Here is a 16885-nt window from a genome sequence, read left to right on the forward strand (position 1 = left end):
TCTTCGCATCCGACGATCTTGATGGCTAATAAAGTAATCTGTCCGATTAAACGAGTGTTGCACTATAAATCATATTTATTGGACGACTTTATGTCAATCCGTGTTGGAACTGCTGACGGTAAGCGCCTGTCTCCGGCCTTTTCAGTATCGCTCCGTGGATCTTGGAAGTGATTTTGCCGACCGGAGATCGAAAGACGCACACATTGTAATTTGAGACCATCTCTCGATCGGTCGGTCTTGTCTCCAGTGGGGAGCCGCTCATGGGCCTCGATAGAGGTTACGTTACGATATGCTTCTAGGCCAGTCGTTGGCTGTTGCTGCAGCCAGCGGCTGATGAGATGCAATTACAGTCGACATGCGATAGGTTGTAAGCGATAAGCCCAGGGAAGAGGGAGCATCTAATGGAAATGGGGCCTTCGTGAATCGAATGGTGAGTGAAATCTAATCAACTCTCGGTAGTATTTAACATGTTAATTAGTAGAAGTTCATTGCGGAACAAGGTTGCGAACCTGTGGTGAAAGAGTTAGAATAGTCAGTGGATAGGATATAATCTGATAATACAGTTGACGAGCAAACATCAATAGCTAACGACGTGTTGCATTATGGGAAAAATAGATATGAGACGTAAACAATTTAAATAACTCGCATACACGCATTGGAAGCAATGCAGTTTTGTCGAAAATTGTATTAGAAGTTAGTGTAAAAAGCGAGATATTCAGTTCATATACTGTATTTCATTGCAAAAGTACATGCCTTCTACCAAAATTATGACAAAATCATGAGAAAGATCATCCAGAGATATCTCTGACAAAACACTTGGAACACTGGTCCTAACAAGAATCAAATGGTATGAAAAGTTGTCCTGAAAACCCCAATAGAAAAATGTTTGTAGCACTGAGGAGTACTGCTTTATTTCTTTAAAAAGTTTCAAAACACTTATCAGCAAAAAAATTAATCCTGATCGAATAGTTGTCTACATTCTACTGCATAGTAGTTTGTTTTTTTTTTATCAGATGCTTTGCTACTTTTTCTACCCTACTAACCTTACCATGGCACAATGTTGCTTAATTTATTAACAAATTCGGAAAAGTCAACAGCACCATCTACACGTTTCCACGCGTCGTCAACTCCAGTCGCTTCAAACTCAATCAAGTGCTAATTTACCGGACAGATATCAGCCCTAAACGCGTTACACAATCGTCAAACAGTTGACTGTGCTGGGCACGACTTCATCATCATTGGACGACGACGACGACGACGACGAAGAAATATGCGATCGCTAATGCAATGTCCATAATGTGAACATGAACAACCTGTGCAAGCTATGCCTGCACGCACTACTACTGCCCGGGTTCGAATCGAACTCGGATCGCCTCTCCGATATGGTTATCATTTTGTGAACGTGTTAAAATGTACATTTACGTGAATTCATTTTCCCGCTGCATTGGAGCGCGGGCATGATGAATTGCCATCATAAGCCACGAGTGACATTCTGCGGGCACAGTTTAGATCAGTGGTTCCACAGGTATTTTGAAGACCTCATTAATGTATGTCAGGGTTTGATATAACTTACTTTTTAGTGACTTGGTCACTACTTTTTACCTGGTCACAAAAAGTCACTATGTATTAGCAATAAAAATTCACCAAACCTAGTTTTTCTATTTTAAAACCTAGAGAAGTCTTCACGACCCATAGGATTCTGTGGACCACCGGTTGGGAAGCCATGGTTTGGATGCATGCATGTACGCGAAGTTTGTGTCCAGCGGGGGTAAAACTGCAACTGTCTTTGCGCTCTTTGGCGGATTTTTATCTTATCGTTGATTTAGATTCCTAAAGTGTTAGGTAATAATGTTGTTGGTACGTAGCTGCTACGTGCGACGATCGGTACGAGTAGTTCGCAATCAAGGCACTCGGTTGTTGGCACTTGAGCCCCCGGGGAGACATCATCAGCGACGTCCGACGACGATTCATTTCGAGTACCACAACGAACTACCAGTGGCGGTTTGGGATTGAAAAGGTTTAAGAAAATGTCTTCCTGGGTTTGCTTTCAAACCAAATCCGAAATGAGAAACACTTGATCTACAACCCTACTATGATTACCCACACACGCCAATGCAATCCACCCGGAGAGAAACAAGAGCCTATAAAGATGTTGCTTGCCGTTTTACCACTCGTATGCACGACTTACTGGAACTGCCTTAGACTTAAGCCACAAACTGTAGGAAAATTCCTTCTAACGTTAACGTCACATCGGATTTCGCTCTGGCGAATTGCACGACTGCTCTTGATGGTTTAGTCCTAGAGAAGCCTTCTGAAACCCGCAGTGCAAAAATAACACACTGACGTTGGAAAAGACGAGGCTGCCGTTTTACGTCGTATGCAACAAGAAGGAGGAGTGCTGATTAGCCGTCGTCGTCATGGATCAATCCTGTAATGTAGCAACCCGCCCTGTTTGTCCAATAGGCACATGAACGACCCTGTGTGTCCGTATACGGATTTCGCGCACCTTACCCGCAGCTTCAACTAATGTAAAACGTTGGACATTGCAAATTGCAATTATTTTGAATTAAGGTCAGGCTCAAGCATGGGTCTTAGCTGACCTAAAGTATTCGAATAGTTGTTACTTGTTTATAGCCCATCGCACCTCCGTACTGTGCGTACACAAATGCTCTGAGCTCTTAAAAATTTTCAAAAACTTCCTAAAGCAATACAACAGTACTTCTCAGTGCTACTAAAACAGTACTTATTAATTTATTTATTTCGTCAAGCATAGGTAGACTACATACAATAATTACAATACTTTCTTACATGCTATGGATTACTTCTATTGTTCTTTAGTCGTGTTTTAAGCTGCTCTTTGGACATAGTAATGCCAATGAATTCGCAATGTACATTATACTGACGCATCATACAGTTTATTGGTCCGTTTTGAGCATAATGCGTTCTGCATGATTTTTCTGAAAATAATTTTCTTGTTCTTAAATGCCGAGAGGGTGTGTAGAATTTTATTTGAGAAAGAAGTGCAGCAGAGTATACACGGTTCGAAATAATGTTGTTTATAAAGAGAATCATTGCGAATTCCCGGCGTTGCTTAAGTGTTTCCAAGTTGATGAGCATGCAGCGTGCTTCATACGACGGAAGTGGCAGTACAGTCCAATTCAATTTCCGAAGGGCGTATAAAAGGAATTGCTTCTGTACTAATTCTATGCGTTCTTCGTGTACGACATGATACGGGTTCCATACTAGGTGACAGTATTCCAGAATTGGTCTTACATATGTAATATACAATAGTTTAATAGTATATGGTTCTTGAAAATTGTTGCTGAACCTTTTAATGAAGCCAAGCATGCTGTTTGCTTTGTTTATTATGGAATTTTCTACAAAAGTGAGTTTAGAGTCTAGGATTATGCCCAAATCCCTTACAATTTTACACTTCTGCACTACTTGATTTCCTAAAAATACTTCAATTGGAGGTGTTACATATTTTCGACTAAATACTATTGAATCACATTTTTTGATATTGAGCTGGAGTAAACTTTTTTTGCATCAAGTGAAGAATAAGTTAATGTCATTCTGGAATTCTTCTGCTTCGCTAGAATTACTTACTTCCATGAAGAGCTTTATGTCGTTTGCATATATAAGAAATTTTATTTTTCTAAGTAAAAAGGAAATGTCGTTTACATACAAAATAAAAAGAAGTGGGCCTAAATGAGAACCTTGGGGTACTCCAGAGGTTACAGAAATGGGTGCTGATAATTTATTTTGAAAGCGCACTATTTGTTTCCGATGTGATAAATATGACTGGATCCAACTCAAAAGTTCTGGCTCCATTCCTATTTTTTTGCAATTTGAAGATTTATAATGGTATGTTGATTCGGTCAAATGCCTTACTGAAGTCAGCGTAGAGGGCTTCTACGTGCTTGCCATTGTCCATTGCGTTGAGAAAGAAGGATACAAATTCTAGCAGATTGGAAGAGGTTGAGCGGCCTTTAAAAAAGCCATGCTGCCTACAAGTAATTTGGTTTTTTACTTGTTGGAAAATTTTGTCGTTTACGAGAGATTCGAAGAGTTTGGGAATACAGGAGATAATAACAATTCCACGATAGTTCCGTATGTCAGATTTTGTACCTGATTTGAAAACAGGCACCAAATATGAGGATTTCCAAGCTTCTGGGAATTTTCAATTATTTAGAGACATATTGAAAAGTCGTTCTAAGGGAAGGGTAAGTTCTTTTGAGATATTTTTGAAAAACACGGGTGCAATGCCATCCGGTCCTGCTCCCTTAGTTGCGTCCAGGTTTTTTAGTGCCGATAAGATTTCTTGTTGTGATAGTTTTGCAATAGATATACTATTAGAAATTTCTGGAAAAAAAGAAAAGGTCGCGGTCTTCTTCAGAGTAGGTGGTATACACTTCTTGGAAGAAATCTGCAAAGAGGTTGCAGATATCGGAAGAATTTTCACCTACGTTTCCGTCAAAATGCATTCGCGAAGGGAAATTGCTACTTTTTAATTTTGTGTTTACATAATTAAAAAAGTTTTTAGGACATGATTTGACTTCGGATTCGACCTTACGATTATATTCTTCATGTGCGGAGTTAATGGCTGAGTTGAGTTGGTTACATATGTCATGATAATTTTGTAAGTTCGTGGCAGTATTTTCTTGTTTGTATAATTTATGCGCTATTTGTTTCTTGTTCTTTAGGTTTTTCAGTTGTGGGCTAAACCACACCGGTAATTTGATATTTTGTATGCGTCTTTTTCTTCTTGTTGGCACAGTTTCATTAAATATTTGTTGAATAATTGAATGGAACTTGTCTACTTCGGTGTCGACATTTCCTTCAATACTTATAATATGTTGCCAATTAATTGTACATAGTCTACGTTTGGCTTCTTTGTAATTTGCTTTATTGTATTCCGGCACTTCCTCGTACTCCCAGTCGCTGGGGAGAGAAGTTTTATGTATGAAGATTGAGGTGAAATACTTCATTTTTCCATAGAGGTGATAATGATGTATACACACAGAGGTCCAAGTAAGAATTTTGCTGGTTTTTTACGTGATTAATTTGGTTTAGGCCAAAATATGATGTTTTGTCGAATAAAAATTGTAAAGTACTGTCTTCGCCTACGACTGGGAGTAAAAGTGATTCATTTTCATTGTCTGCAATGAAGTCGGCATTGCGTTGGTTGAAGTCGCCATAAATATGCAGTTTTACTTCAGGTTCCATATTTGAAATAATAGTTTCGACAATTTTGAAAAATAATTCAAAAGAATGTTTGTTAGCGTGTTCAGGTGGAAAATACACGGATGAAAACATGCGTTTCTCCATTAATTAGAGCTTTAGCCCAAAATTTTTCGAATTCTTTGTGTTCGAAAATTTCAATTTCTTCAGAAGTAAAGTCTGCACCGATGGCTATGAGAACTCCATCACCGGACTTCTTGTTGCAGTGTTGAAAATTTCGGTCGTGCCGTAATACATTAAAATTGTTTCCAAAAATGTCTTCGCTTCTTACGCTTTCGTCCCAGCTAGTTTCATTATTAGTAATACTTACATTACTATGTGCGTCAGGTAGCGTGTGTAGTGTGGATGTTGTTGAGACGTCAGTGATGTCTGCTTCCAAGAAATGCGTCTTTATTTTCGAAAATTTTGTAGGCCGGTTGAGAAAAATTTATTTGCACTCTTCCTGGTAAGCTGCAGTCGCTGTATGCGTTCGCTGGATAAGAATGCTTTGCAAAATTCCGAGTTCTTCGTGGACGTTCAAGAAAATTTCGCGCAAGAGATTAGTGTCCGCTGGTAGTCCTTCTGCTGCTAATGTTAAAGATGCGCTTATTTTGGTAAGTCCACGAATTCAGTACTATTTGTCTACTATTGATTCCTTTACGATGTTTGGACCTATGCTTTAGATTTTTCGTTGGACCCAGTTATCAAAAGCTACCGGTGGTAATCCTTGTTGGACACCGTCTTGGAAAAAAAAACCTCTTGGAAGGTCTCGTCTTCTTTCGTTTATTCACTAAACATGGTTGCAACCATGAACAAAAAGAAGGATGAATCTCTGAATTCACAATTTCCTTCCAAAAAAGTGGGGTTTAAAACTATCACTAATCATGACAAGAATGGAAGAAAGGACGATTCTACGAAATACGAACTTTCATTCAAGTGTGAAATGAATAAGGTTGTATCGAAATGAGTAATCAATTTGATGCTCTAGACAAATTTTCCGAACACCAAATCGAAGCAGTCTCTAGCCCAGGCTCTTTGATTCAAGGAAGCAAAGAGTGCCAACTATCGTGATCAGTTGTTCCAAATTTGGGGGATTTAGGCAGGAGATCTTGAACTCCATTAGGAGAATTAAAAGTTTCCTTCCAAATCGCAAAAAAAAGGAGACTGTCGCGTTTTGCCGGAAACTCTTAAAGATCGCGAACTTCTACTCAAACATCTTAAAGAGAAGAAGCACATTTTTATACTTATGACGACAAAACTGAACGTTTGTTCAAAGTCGTCTTGCAATGTCTCTCAAGTGACTATAAGTCACCTGAAGAAATCAAAAATGGAATAAATGATTTACTACGATTTTCCCCAGTCCAAGTAATCATTATGAAAAAGAGAACCCAATCTGGCATTGTTCGGAAAGGGCTTTCTCAAGAGTATTATTTAGTTCACTTAAACAAAAGTGATCTAAATCATATTAAAGCTAAAGAAAAAGCTTGACTTATGTTCGATGTCCATGTGACATGGGAACATTTCCAGAAACCTGGAGGAAATTACCAGAACCTCACTCAGTGCGGTCGGTGCCGAAAGAGGGGTCGTGGTACAAAACATTGCCGCATGGATGTTGGATGCATGATTTGTGGAAGAACTTCTTACGCTAAGGACGTCTGTCCTGTGAAGGAAGATACCAAAAAGTTTGCATGCGCAAATTGCGGGGGCAACCAAAAGTCTAACTTTTGGGATTGCATCTCGCGTAACGTTTTTGGTTCCGGAATTTCCCAGACAGAACCTACAACAATGCTCATTTTTCTGTTAACGATCGCTTGCTTGCGAATCATATCCATCAATTGTATTACAAGCATGCTGATTTACAAACTAATTTTATTCCGTCGGGTAGCCATTCGAATCATTTAATTTCAAATGGATCTACCCAAGCTGAAATCGGCGATATTTTAGCAGGCAGTTACAACTCCTCCCCTTCAAATTGTCTACCTTCGGATAACCGTTAGAATTGTTTCAAATCATGTGCAAAATTCCCTTCCGCCGCAGTAAACTCCTATTTAGTCTCTTCATTAACGGACAATCCCAACAAAAAATCATCACAATGGCTGAAGCAGTCCAAGTTGGTGTTAAATTTACTAACAAAATTGTTTTTGGATTACGTTTTAATGAATCCAAATATTTTTTTTAAATATTTTAAATTGGAATGCTCATTCTTTGAATGGTAAAGAGGACGAGCTGTTTAATTTCCTAACAGCAAATAATAAACATATAGCAGTTATTACTGAAACTTATTTGAAACCTGGATCCTGACTTTTTTGTTTATCGTAATGATCGACTTGATGGGGCATGTGCTGGAGTTGCAATCATCATTCATAGGCGTATAAAACATCAACTTTTTTCGTCATTTGAAACCAAAACTTTTGAAGCTTTGGGTGTTTCTGTTGAAACACAGCTTGGTAATAGTAGTTTACGGAACAAGTTGCAGAATGATGATTTTTACAGCACGAGTCGTAAATTACGAGGCTTGCCGAGTAGGATAATAACGACGAGTGCTGTAAAAATCGAGTTCTGCATCGAGTTACGTATAACATTTTTTGCAATTTCGTAGAAAACCACTCGAGGGTATCAGAAACTATATCGGAATGCATTCACCATTATTCTACAATTTCTGAAAAATTGTTGGGTACGCAACTGTTTTGAGTTGCGTAATGACTCATTACAGCACTGGTTTCAGTTGCGTAATGACTATTCCCGCACTGCATACTTCAGTGCAGGAAAGTAGGCCGTTTCATGACAGATTGGCATGATGAAAAACACCCTATAACAATGAGAAATTGCAAAATGGTTATTTATGTAACAAGTTGCAAAATGATGATTTTTTCAGTACGAGTTGTACATTTATCCAACGAGGCTCGCCGAGGTGGATAAATACAACGAGTGTTGATAAAATCGAGTTTTGCAACGAGTTGCATACAACATTTTTTGCTATTACGAAAAATTGTTTAAGCTGGATCATTTCCAAAAGCACAAACACACATTTCAACAGAAACCACGTGGGCGTACATCCATGGGTAGTATCATTTCAGTATTTATCAATCGCGTTGGCTGCGACATAGTAATATCCACGAATGTCACAAATTTTCTCGTTCACATCATACAGACCAATGTTCTCTATATTGGAGAACAGAACAAATGCGTACAACAGCGAGTTCTACTGCCACTTCTACGAATGCTGGACTATCCGTATCCAAACAAGAATTGTCAAATCGGTCTGAAAATGCAGTTTGCCTAAAATGGATTTTTCTCGGTCTCCATGCAAGATACCTTGTTTCGGAACTAGGGCGTATTAGAGCGCATCCGGATGTCAATCGAATGCACCACTCCCGAAGTTAGGTATCTCACATAGATACTGAGAAAAATCTAACTTCGGCGAGAAGTTTATTCTAACTTTTTAACGCGCCGACAATATCACAAGTCTTGTATCTGGATCGCACATCACATATAAAATCAGATGCTATGGCAGAATAGACAGGGATATTTGGCTGACGCCTTCCAAACAGTACTGAAAAGTACTACTTTTCAGCACCGAAAACAGTGCTGAAAGGTAGCACATTTCAGCTTTGTTTTTTTTTTTTTTGGAGGAAAAGCATAGTGCATCTTATTAATGAAAAGTTGATTGATTTGCAACGGAATCGCAAATACAGTCAGTGACATAAGTTAGTAATCAAATGCTGTTTTTCCATACAAAATGCCCAAGTTTAGGGTGCTGTCTCTCAGCTTCTGGTAGTCCGAATTGGATGAAATTTGGATGACGAACTACAAATTACTTGAAGTTTTGCCTGTAAGGGAATTATTACATTGCAGTCATTTTACATAGAGTTTCAGAGGGTTGTTCAAAGACAAAAGTAAGTAACCGAGAGATTTTGTAATTTAATTCCAAAACGGTAAGTTGTGGGTTGTTGGTCTGTTCCACAGAGTTGTTCAATTTAAGAAGTCACTGTAGTATTGTGTTGATGTATGAATTAAGAGTAGGCCATGCTGGAGAGCAATGACAGGAGGAAGAGTAAATAAACCATTGTGATTCTATATTCCAAAACCTAAAGCTGTATTTTCACTCTGCTACATTGGCGACGAGTGTTGGTACGGATCTCATTATACCTTCAGTTCAAGGTTAGGAGGATTCGTGTGCAAGTGTCTTGAAAATGATCATCTGTCCCCCGAACGGGAGCGAACCGGAAGAAAACCAAGGATCAGGGCGGAATAATATATGAAGAACAAGAAGAACAACAAAGGTCCTGTTTGTTATACTTTTGGTGACCAGAGCGTATTCGAAACTGTAGGTAGCCTATATATTATTTAATCCGCGATGACTGGTTTTGGTTGACGATATGAGGAATTTGATAGTTGACGGTGTGTCGAGTAGAGACAGACAAGCTGTTCTAATTACGAGAGTGCATCGCGGGTGATCCACGCACAAAAGTGCATCAATTCTTTAAAAAAAATCATTAAACTATTTTGAGAAATATTTGTTTCTCATAAACATAAATCAATGTTGGATTACACATTACACATCAGTTTCAATGTGATAAGAATTTTCGATTTTATCGCTATCATGATGTAATCTCATATATGTTGATATATTTATAATCGCAAGTAACTAATTGTAATTTTCACCTTTGAAAAAAGGAGGAAGAGAACCATAATTTAAAAAAAAAATTGTTTAGTTTGCAATTAATTACAATTTCTTTTTAAGAAGATTGAAATGAAATTACCTCATTGATTGCTTTCTATTTCTGGAAAAAAATGAGGAATAAATACAACATTGTTTAAAATTGTAGAAAAAAAAACTAAATCATAATTGTACAAGTCTACTAAAAAAAAATGAAATGCGGAAAATAAAATATTAAACTCGAATTTTAAGATCAGGCTTGAAATAATGTGTAATATCCATTTATGAAGGGTTCCCAACATAAGATATTAAAAGTGGTCTTCGTTATATCGGAAAACTGTACTGGATCAGTTTGATCAATAGTTAGGAATACGATTCCTGGGAATTAGGTAAATTAAGATTAACATATTGGCTTAATACCGTGTTTGAAAAATCCTAATTATAATATATTCCACATAATTTTACCAACCCATGTGTTGGCAATCTTCTCATTTAATAATTATGTACGCACTATAAGAGTAAGAATAAGAATTTGGCTGATTGAATATGAATAGGGCCATTTGTTTTGTATCTTTTGTGTATTTAGTGATTGGAGTTTTGCCAAACATGATATTTCTAAATCAATAAATTTATGTGAGGCACTATACAATTTGAGATGCATGATTCGTATCATAAGTTTGATATTATAATTAATTTGTCGCATTTTTTTAAGTAGAAGATGTCAACGGAATATTTTGGTTTGAAATCATAATTTGAACTTGATTTAGTTGATGTTGTTACTTAATTGTGTACAATGCTATGAAAATTCAGAAATGAATAAATAAATACATATTTGTATTCAATGAACAAAACGAAATGAACACACATTTTACGTTAAAAAAAATCCAATCAATATTGTTGTTGAACCTGATTTATTTGTAAGGATAAAATAACTGACCCTTATAAAAGAAACCTCCTTGTACAGATGTGGTTTAACTATGTTCTATTTAGGCTGACCATACGTCCCGTATTTAACGGGACAGTACCGTTTTCATCACCTTGATGAACTGTCCCGTCGTTTTAACAAAAATTCTCAAATTGTCCCGTTTTTTTTGAAAGCTGTGAATAGTTACTATATATTACACAACAGTTAAAAGCAAAAAAAAAAAAACAGCAATATAATAAACAATTGTTATTTATTTTCGGAGTTTTATGTCATACTTTTTTTCCAGTAGTTTAGTTTAGTTTAGTAGTTAAATTTTTAGACAGTATTGTTCGTTTAGTTGAGGAATAGATTCTCGTGCATATTTTCAGCGTGGAAAAATAAATACTCACACGTCAGTTTATATGGCACTTTCATAGAATCACGCAACTTGCATTCAATACCTATACAATCCAACATAATGCGTTACATGTGCGTTATTTGTTGGTTTTGTTAGCAACGACGCCATCCAATATCTGGCAAACATGGTGGGAGAATATTTTGGTGTGACAAAATTATTTAGGTGTGAGTCTATTAGAGGGCAAATCCTCAATATATTCTTCTAATTAACTTTTTGTCTATATGTTTTTAAATATCCCAATTTTTGGTATACAGGTCGGACTCGATTATCCGGAGACTCGATTATCCGGGGACTCGATTATCCGGGATTCGATTATCCGGAATTTTAGACTCGATTATCCGGAATTTGTTTTTTGATGTCCTTGTTTTTAAATTTTTATGCATAAATCTTAGATAATTTGGTATTGCAACATTCAATATGAATGGTTTTGCAGTTTAGAACGTATTTAAGAAAAGGGGGGTTTGAAAAAGTGGGATTTATGTGTACCCTGGTCAATTTTTTTTTCTTGTAAAGACCCCCACTGTTCCTAGAAAAATGCTGGCTATGCCACCGTATCATATGAATAAAATAACGAAAAAAGATAATGTTTAGGTTCTTCTGTCAAAGATTTCAATATTTTTCTTAGTGATTCGATTACCCGGAGGATTCGATTATCCGGAGTGAAAAAAAATCAATACTCCGGATAATCGAGTCCGACCTGTATTTCCAAACCATGATTGTGTGTCATTTAGATATTGTTTATATAAGAATGTAATAGGTTTAAAGAATCCTGGTTCAGCAATTTCAGGTCATTCATTGATATCTTGTATTAGTTAAATCTTTCTGTGATAATGTAAAAAAGCTCTTGAGAGCTCGCACTAAAAAAGCGAGAAAGTAGAGTGAAAGAAAAGAGAAGTAGAGAGATATTCAAACTTGTACCGAAAAGGAGAAATACAGGAAAATAAGAAGTTTAGTGACAATCAGCCGGACAAAACGTGTTTTCAATTAAGTCCTTTAAACCTTGAAATCATATTCCTCACATTTTGCCTGCTACTTAACTTTAGAATAAACCTTAAAGATTTAATATCGAGAGAAAAAATGACGAAGTTATATGTATTTAATACATATTTCAAATCAATGTTCTAGGCCCCATATACACTATCTATCGAACCTAGTAAATTATATTAAACAACAATTCTGTAGTGGAAATTGTGAAGTATTAGAACGTTTTACCTCCATGATTTGATCAGAATAACGAAAACATTTCTGTCTTTCTTTTCTCAATGCAAAATTCTACTAATCCAGAATCATATTTTTCGCATTGAAACGAACTTTTTAAAATAGACGAATCTCAGAAATCATTCAACAAATTTCTAGGCAGTTTCCGAAGTATTTTTTTTTCAATAAATATTGTATGGATTTATCTGAGAGAACATTATCTTCTTCTTTTTAAATCCGTTTTAGTTCTTCATTTGTCCCGTTTTTATCCGGATAGCTTATGGTCAGCCTAGTTCTATTCCTAATTATTATGGTATTTGTAAGATCCGATAATAGATTGCATAAAATCAATGAATTGGAGCAAGAAATTAACTTTAAAAAAATGAACACTGAAATGTTGAACTAAACTAAAAATATGAAAATTGATAACATTGAGATGTATACTATTAGCTTTACCTTGAAATTGATATGAAACAACAATAATTCGAAAGGTTAGAGTTCGCGGGTACAAAACAAAGCCATGCTGAAGGTGTCTGAGTTTGATTTCTGGTCAGTCCAGGATCTTTTCATAAAGGAAATTTCCTTAACGTCCCTGGACATAGAGTATCATCGTACCTGCCACACGATATACAGATGCGAATTTGGCAACTTTAGAAAAGAAAGCTCTCAGTTAATAACTGAAGAAGTGCTCATTGAACACTGAAGCTGAGATTCAGACTTTGTTCTAGTGAGGCCGTAATGCCAAGAAGAAGAACGATTATCTAGTAGTTCCGGACCTCAAATACATAAAAATCTTGGTTAAACAGGGAGGTGAGAAAAAGAAACATTCGGGCTATTTCTAGAATGAAATGAAGGAATATAATGAACCATCTAGTTTCAGTTTCCTGATGATTAGTAGAGAGTAAAGGGAATACTTCAAGTAATTCCGGTCTACTTCTCCATAAGAAACGAAGAGGATAGAAAACCTGGTCCGTTTCTGTAACAAGAACGAAGGGAAATTGTGAAAATTCGGCCCATTTCTGGAAAGAAATGAAGGAATAACACAAATCTTCCGGTCCGCTCTTAGTCAGTTTTTAGAGAGTATAGAGAACACAATGAGTGATTCTGGTCTACTTCTCTGTAAGAAATGTAGAGGATGAAATATTCCTAGCCTTTTTCTGGAAAAAGAACGTAGGGATGTCGTGGAATTTCGGACCTGTTCAAAAGATGACAGTAGGAATAAAACGCATCATCCGGTCCGTTTCTTGAAAAATGTTAGAAAACCATATGAAACATGAAAAAAACGAAACAATCCATTAACTTGTTCTATAAAAAAAAGGTTTCTGAATACAATAAGAAAGACCAGATGTAGGAGATTCGTCTCAGTCCTTCTGGCAGTTCAGTACACTCAAGATGAAGGGAAATGCAAAGGAAGCAAAACGATTCAATTTGCAATCGAAAAGTCCAGATGTAGTAAATATAACACTTTATGTTTCTCACAGATAAGACTATTAAGAAATAAATGTGATTCATAGTTGGTTTAATTAGGTTATAGAAAAATTGTGTTCTCAAGTGGTAATGAGACACAAAAGATACTATTTCTCATAAAATTACTTGACATCCTTTTTTTTAATTTTTAGACCATTCATCGTAGTTTCCAAAAAGGAATAGAAGTACTGACGGTGGCGGTGATCGTCTTTTACATGATATAACGTTCAAAAATGAAGAACGGACAAGAAAGAACCAAATTTTATGTAGAAGCAGGAGCTTGATCAGTAATGGTTGTAGGAAAAACGTAAGGTACATAATTTAAAAATAAAAGGGGAGAAAGCAGTTACTAAATGAAGCTAAGTATACTGTCCGTTTCTGACATATCTATATAAATAAAAATGGAGTGGTGTTTGTATGTCACGAAATGACTTGAGAACGGGTCAACGGATTGACGCAAGTTTTTCACCGTTACACTCCACAAGGGATGTGACGTGTTCGTGCGGGGAAAAAGTTCGGGAAAGTATCCGGAATAATTGAAAAAATGGAAAAAGACTAAGGTTCATTTTGTATGGGGGAATTCTTGACGTTTTCCAACAGCCTACTTGATGGCAAGACGAAGTTTGCCGGGACCACTAGTTAATAATAAAATACTAATATTTGAATTCCATCAATGTATAGATGATTCAAGAGATCGTGTGGTGAAAATGAAATAATTCCAACATCACTGACGTCAATACTACAAGGAAACACCCAAAGATGACATGCTTAAAACTTTCTGGCAGAGAGATCAACCGTTCGTACTATGAAGCATTCGCAATGGGAATCTTGATATGGTATATTCCATATTCCAGTATAGCTTATTTAACTTGCCCACTAGTTTATGAATTGTACTGTATTAATTTTGATTTATGGAAAAAAGGAGAGATGTAGTATTGTGTTGATGTATGAATTAAGAGTAGGCCATGCTGGAGAGCGATGACAGGAGGAAGAGTAAATAAACCATTGTGATTCTATATTCCAAAACCTAAAGCTGTTTTTTCACTCTGCTACAGTCACACAAATTTGCAGAACACGCCAACTTGCCACGACTCACCGTTTTCGAATTAAATTAAAAAAAATACTCGGTTACTTACTTTTGTCTTTGAACAACCCTTTGAAACTCTATGTAAAATTACTGCAATGTAATAATTCCCTTACAGACTAAATTTCAAGTTATTTGTAGTTCGTCATCCAAATTTCATCCAATTTGGACTATCATAAGCTGAGATACAGCACCCCAAACTTGGGCATTTTGTATGGAAAAACAGCATTTGATTACTAACTTATGTCACTGACTGTATTTGCGATTCCGTTGCAAATCAATCAACTTTTCAACAAATCTGAAGGCCATTCTATTGGTCTTGCTCTTCTAGACATAGAGAAAGCATTGGACAGGGTTTGACATGTTATTCATTGGAGATTGAAGAAGCAAAAGTTTTTTTTGTAGGAAAGCATGCTAAATTTAGATAGTAAAGTTAAAGGACTATACTTACCATTATTTTGATCTACTCGTGAATAGCTTATTGAGTTATTACTTTGTTATCAATATCTAAATAATAACATATTTGTTATTTACGGTTGCCTATATTTTTGCTCTTATTTTGTTATAATTATGATATTATTTGGTTTTTATGCCATACAAACTTACTTATTATTTTTGTTATTTTAACTTTTATTTCAAATAAATAAAGAACAAATTTTACTATTCAAACATTCTATTTTAATGGTAAATTTTATTATTATATTCTCTTTTACCCGGGTAGCTGTTAAATCGAACACTTCAGATTAATTATCAGAACTCCAGGTCTAAAAGACCTCCTGTGAGAGCTGGTGTTCTACGAGGCAGCATTTCGGGACCAATATTATACAATATTTTCACTTTTGACTAACCTGAATTACCACAGATATGTCAAAAATCTTTGTTTGCGAATGACACAGACCTCTCCGCCAAAGGACGAAGTTTGCGTATCATCTGTAGTCGAATGCAAAAATATTTTGATATATTTTCTTCATACTTGCAAAAATGGAAGATTTCTCCTAATGCTTCCAAAACTCAACTAATAACTAACACAGAACACCTAGATATAAGAAATGAATGTAATATTGAAATGATACTAATAAAGATAAAAAAAAATGGCTATGCTACATAATCTCAGAAGGTTCCACAAGGCCAAAGAAGATTCTAATAAGCACCCCAGATAATATGAATTTCCTTTCTATTTACATATTGTCGGCAACATTGACCATGTTTGCATCGTTAGCACGTTCTACTCCCATAAACCATTTTACTTAACTTTGTTTACTGAATGCACCACCTTTCGCTCTGGTCAAACATCCCATTCAATCCAGTCAGTGGATGCGATGCAATGATCATAACCATTCTGTTTATGCATGCACTTGCTGCAATTAACAACTGTTTAACGTCCGAACAACATCAATAACTTCTCCTAGATTCCTGGGCCGGGACCATTCATTGCCGTACTTGATCTCCTTCCAAGATCATTAGCCAACATGAGTGTGAGTGTATGTCTAGGGGCGCTCATTGCGATCCAATTCCATTCACCAGCGCTAAACCGAAACCAAATCCAAAGTGGCCAGCTTAGCATACAGAGTTTCGTTTTACGCCGTTATTAATGCTTCTGTCTTCGGATTTGTATCAAGTACCAACCGAACCAACGTTTACGACCGGAGCATTAAATTGCATTTGCATCTTGTGGAGTTTCGAACTCAGACCCTGTCTCAGGTGCCGCCCGCTCAACGTCATAGAAGGGAATCCACTGAACCACCCCGTATGCACTAGAATGCACGCACGTAATTTAGGATTGAGATTAGAACCGCCTCCCGGCGACGATCGTCGATTGTTTCGCAAATGGCTGCAACTCGACTGGATCAGCGCACATAGGAGTAATAGGATCAATTTAATGACCAAACTTCTTTAAGTAGTTTAAACGACTCGTTATAATTCCCTTTGAAATTT

At 36.5% G+C, this 16885-nt stretch overlaps 1 protein-coding gene and 1 long non-coding RNA gene across 2 annotated transcripts in view; one reads left to right on the forward strand and one right to left on the reverse strand.

Annotated features, from left to right (window-relative positions):
- Positions 1-16885, reverse strand: part of LOC5570428 — a 207885-nt gene that overhangs the window by 49987 nt on the left and 141013 nt on the right. The gene's annotated exons all lie outside the window — the stretch shown is intronic.
- On the forward strand, positions 13116-14898 carry LOC110676595. Its single transcript, XR_002500544.1, has 2 exons — positions 13116-14229; positions 14548-14898. It is a non-coding gene; the product is annotated as an uncharacterized LOC110676595 (long non-coding RNA).

Source organism: Aedes aegypti, chromosome 2 (assembly GCF_002204515.2).
Source record: "Aedes aegypti strain LVP_AGWG chromosome 2, AaegL5.0 Primary Assembly, whole genome shotgun sequence".
Lineage (NCBI taxonomy): Eukaryota > Metazoa > Arthropoda > Insecta > Diptera > Culicidae > Aedes > Aedes aegypti.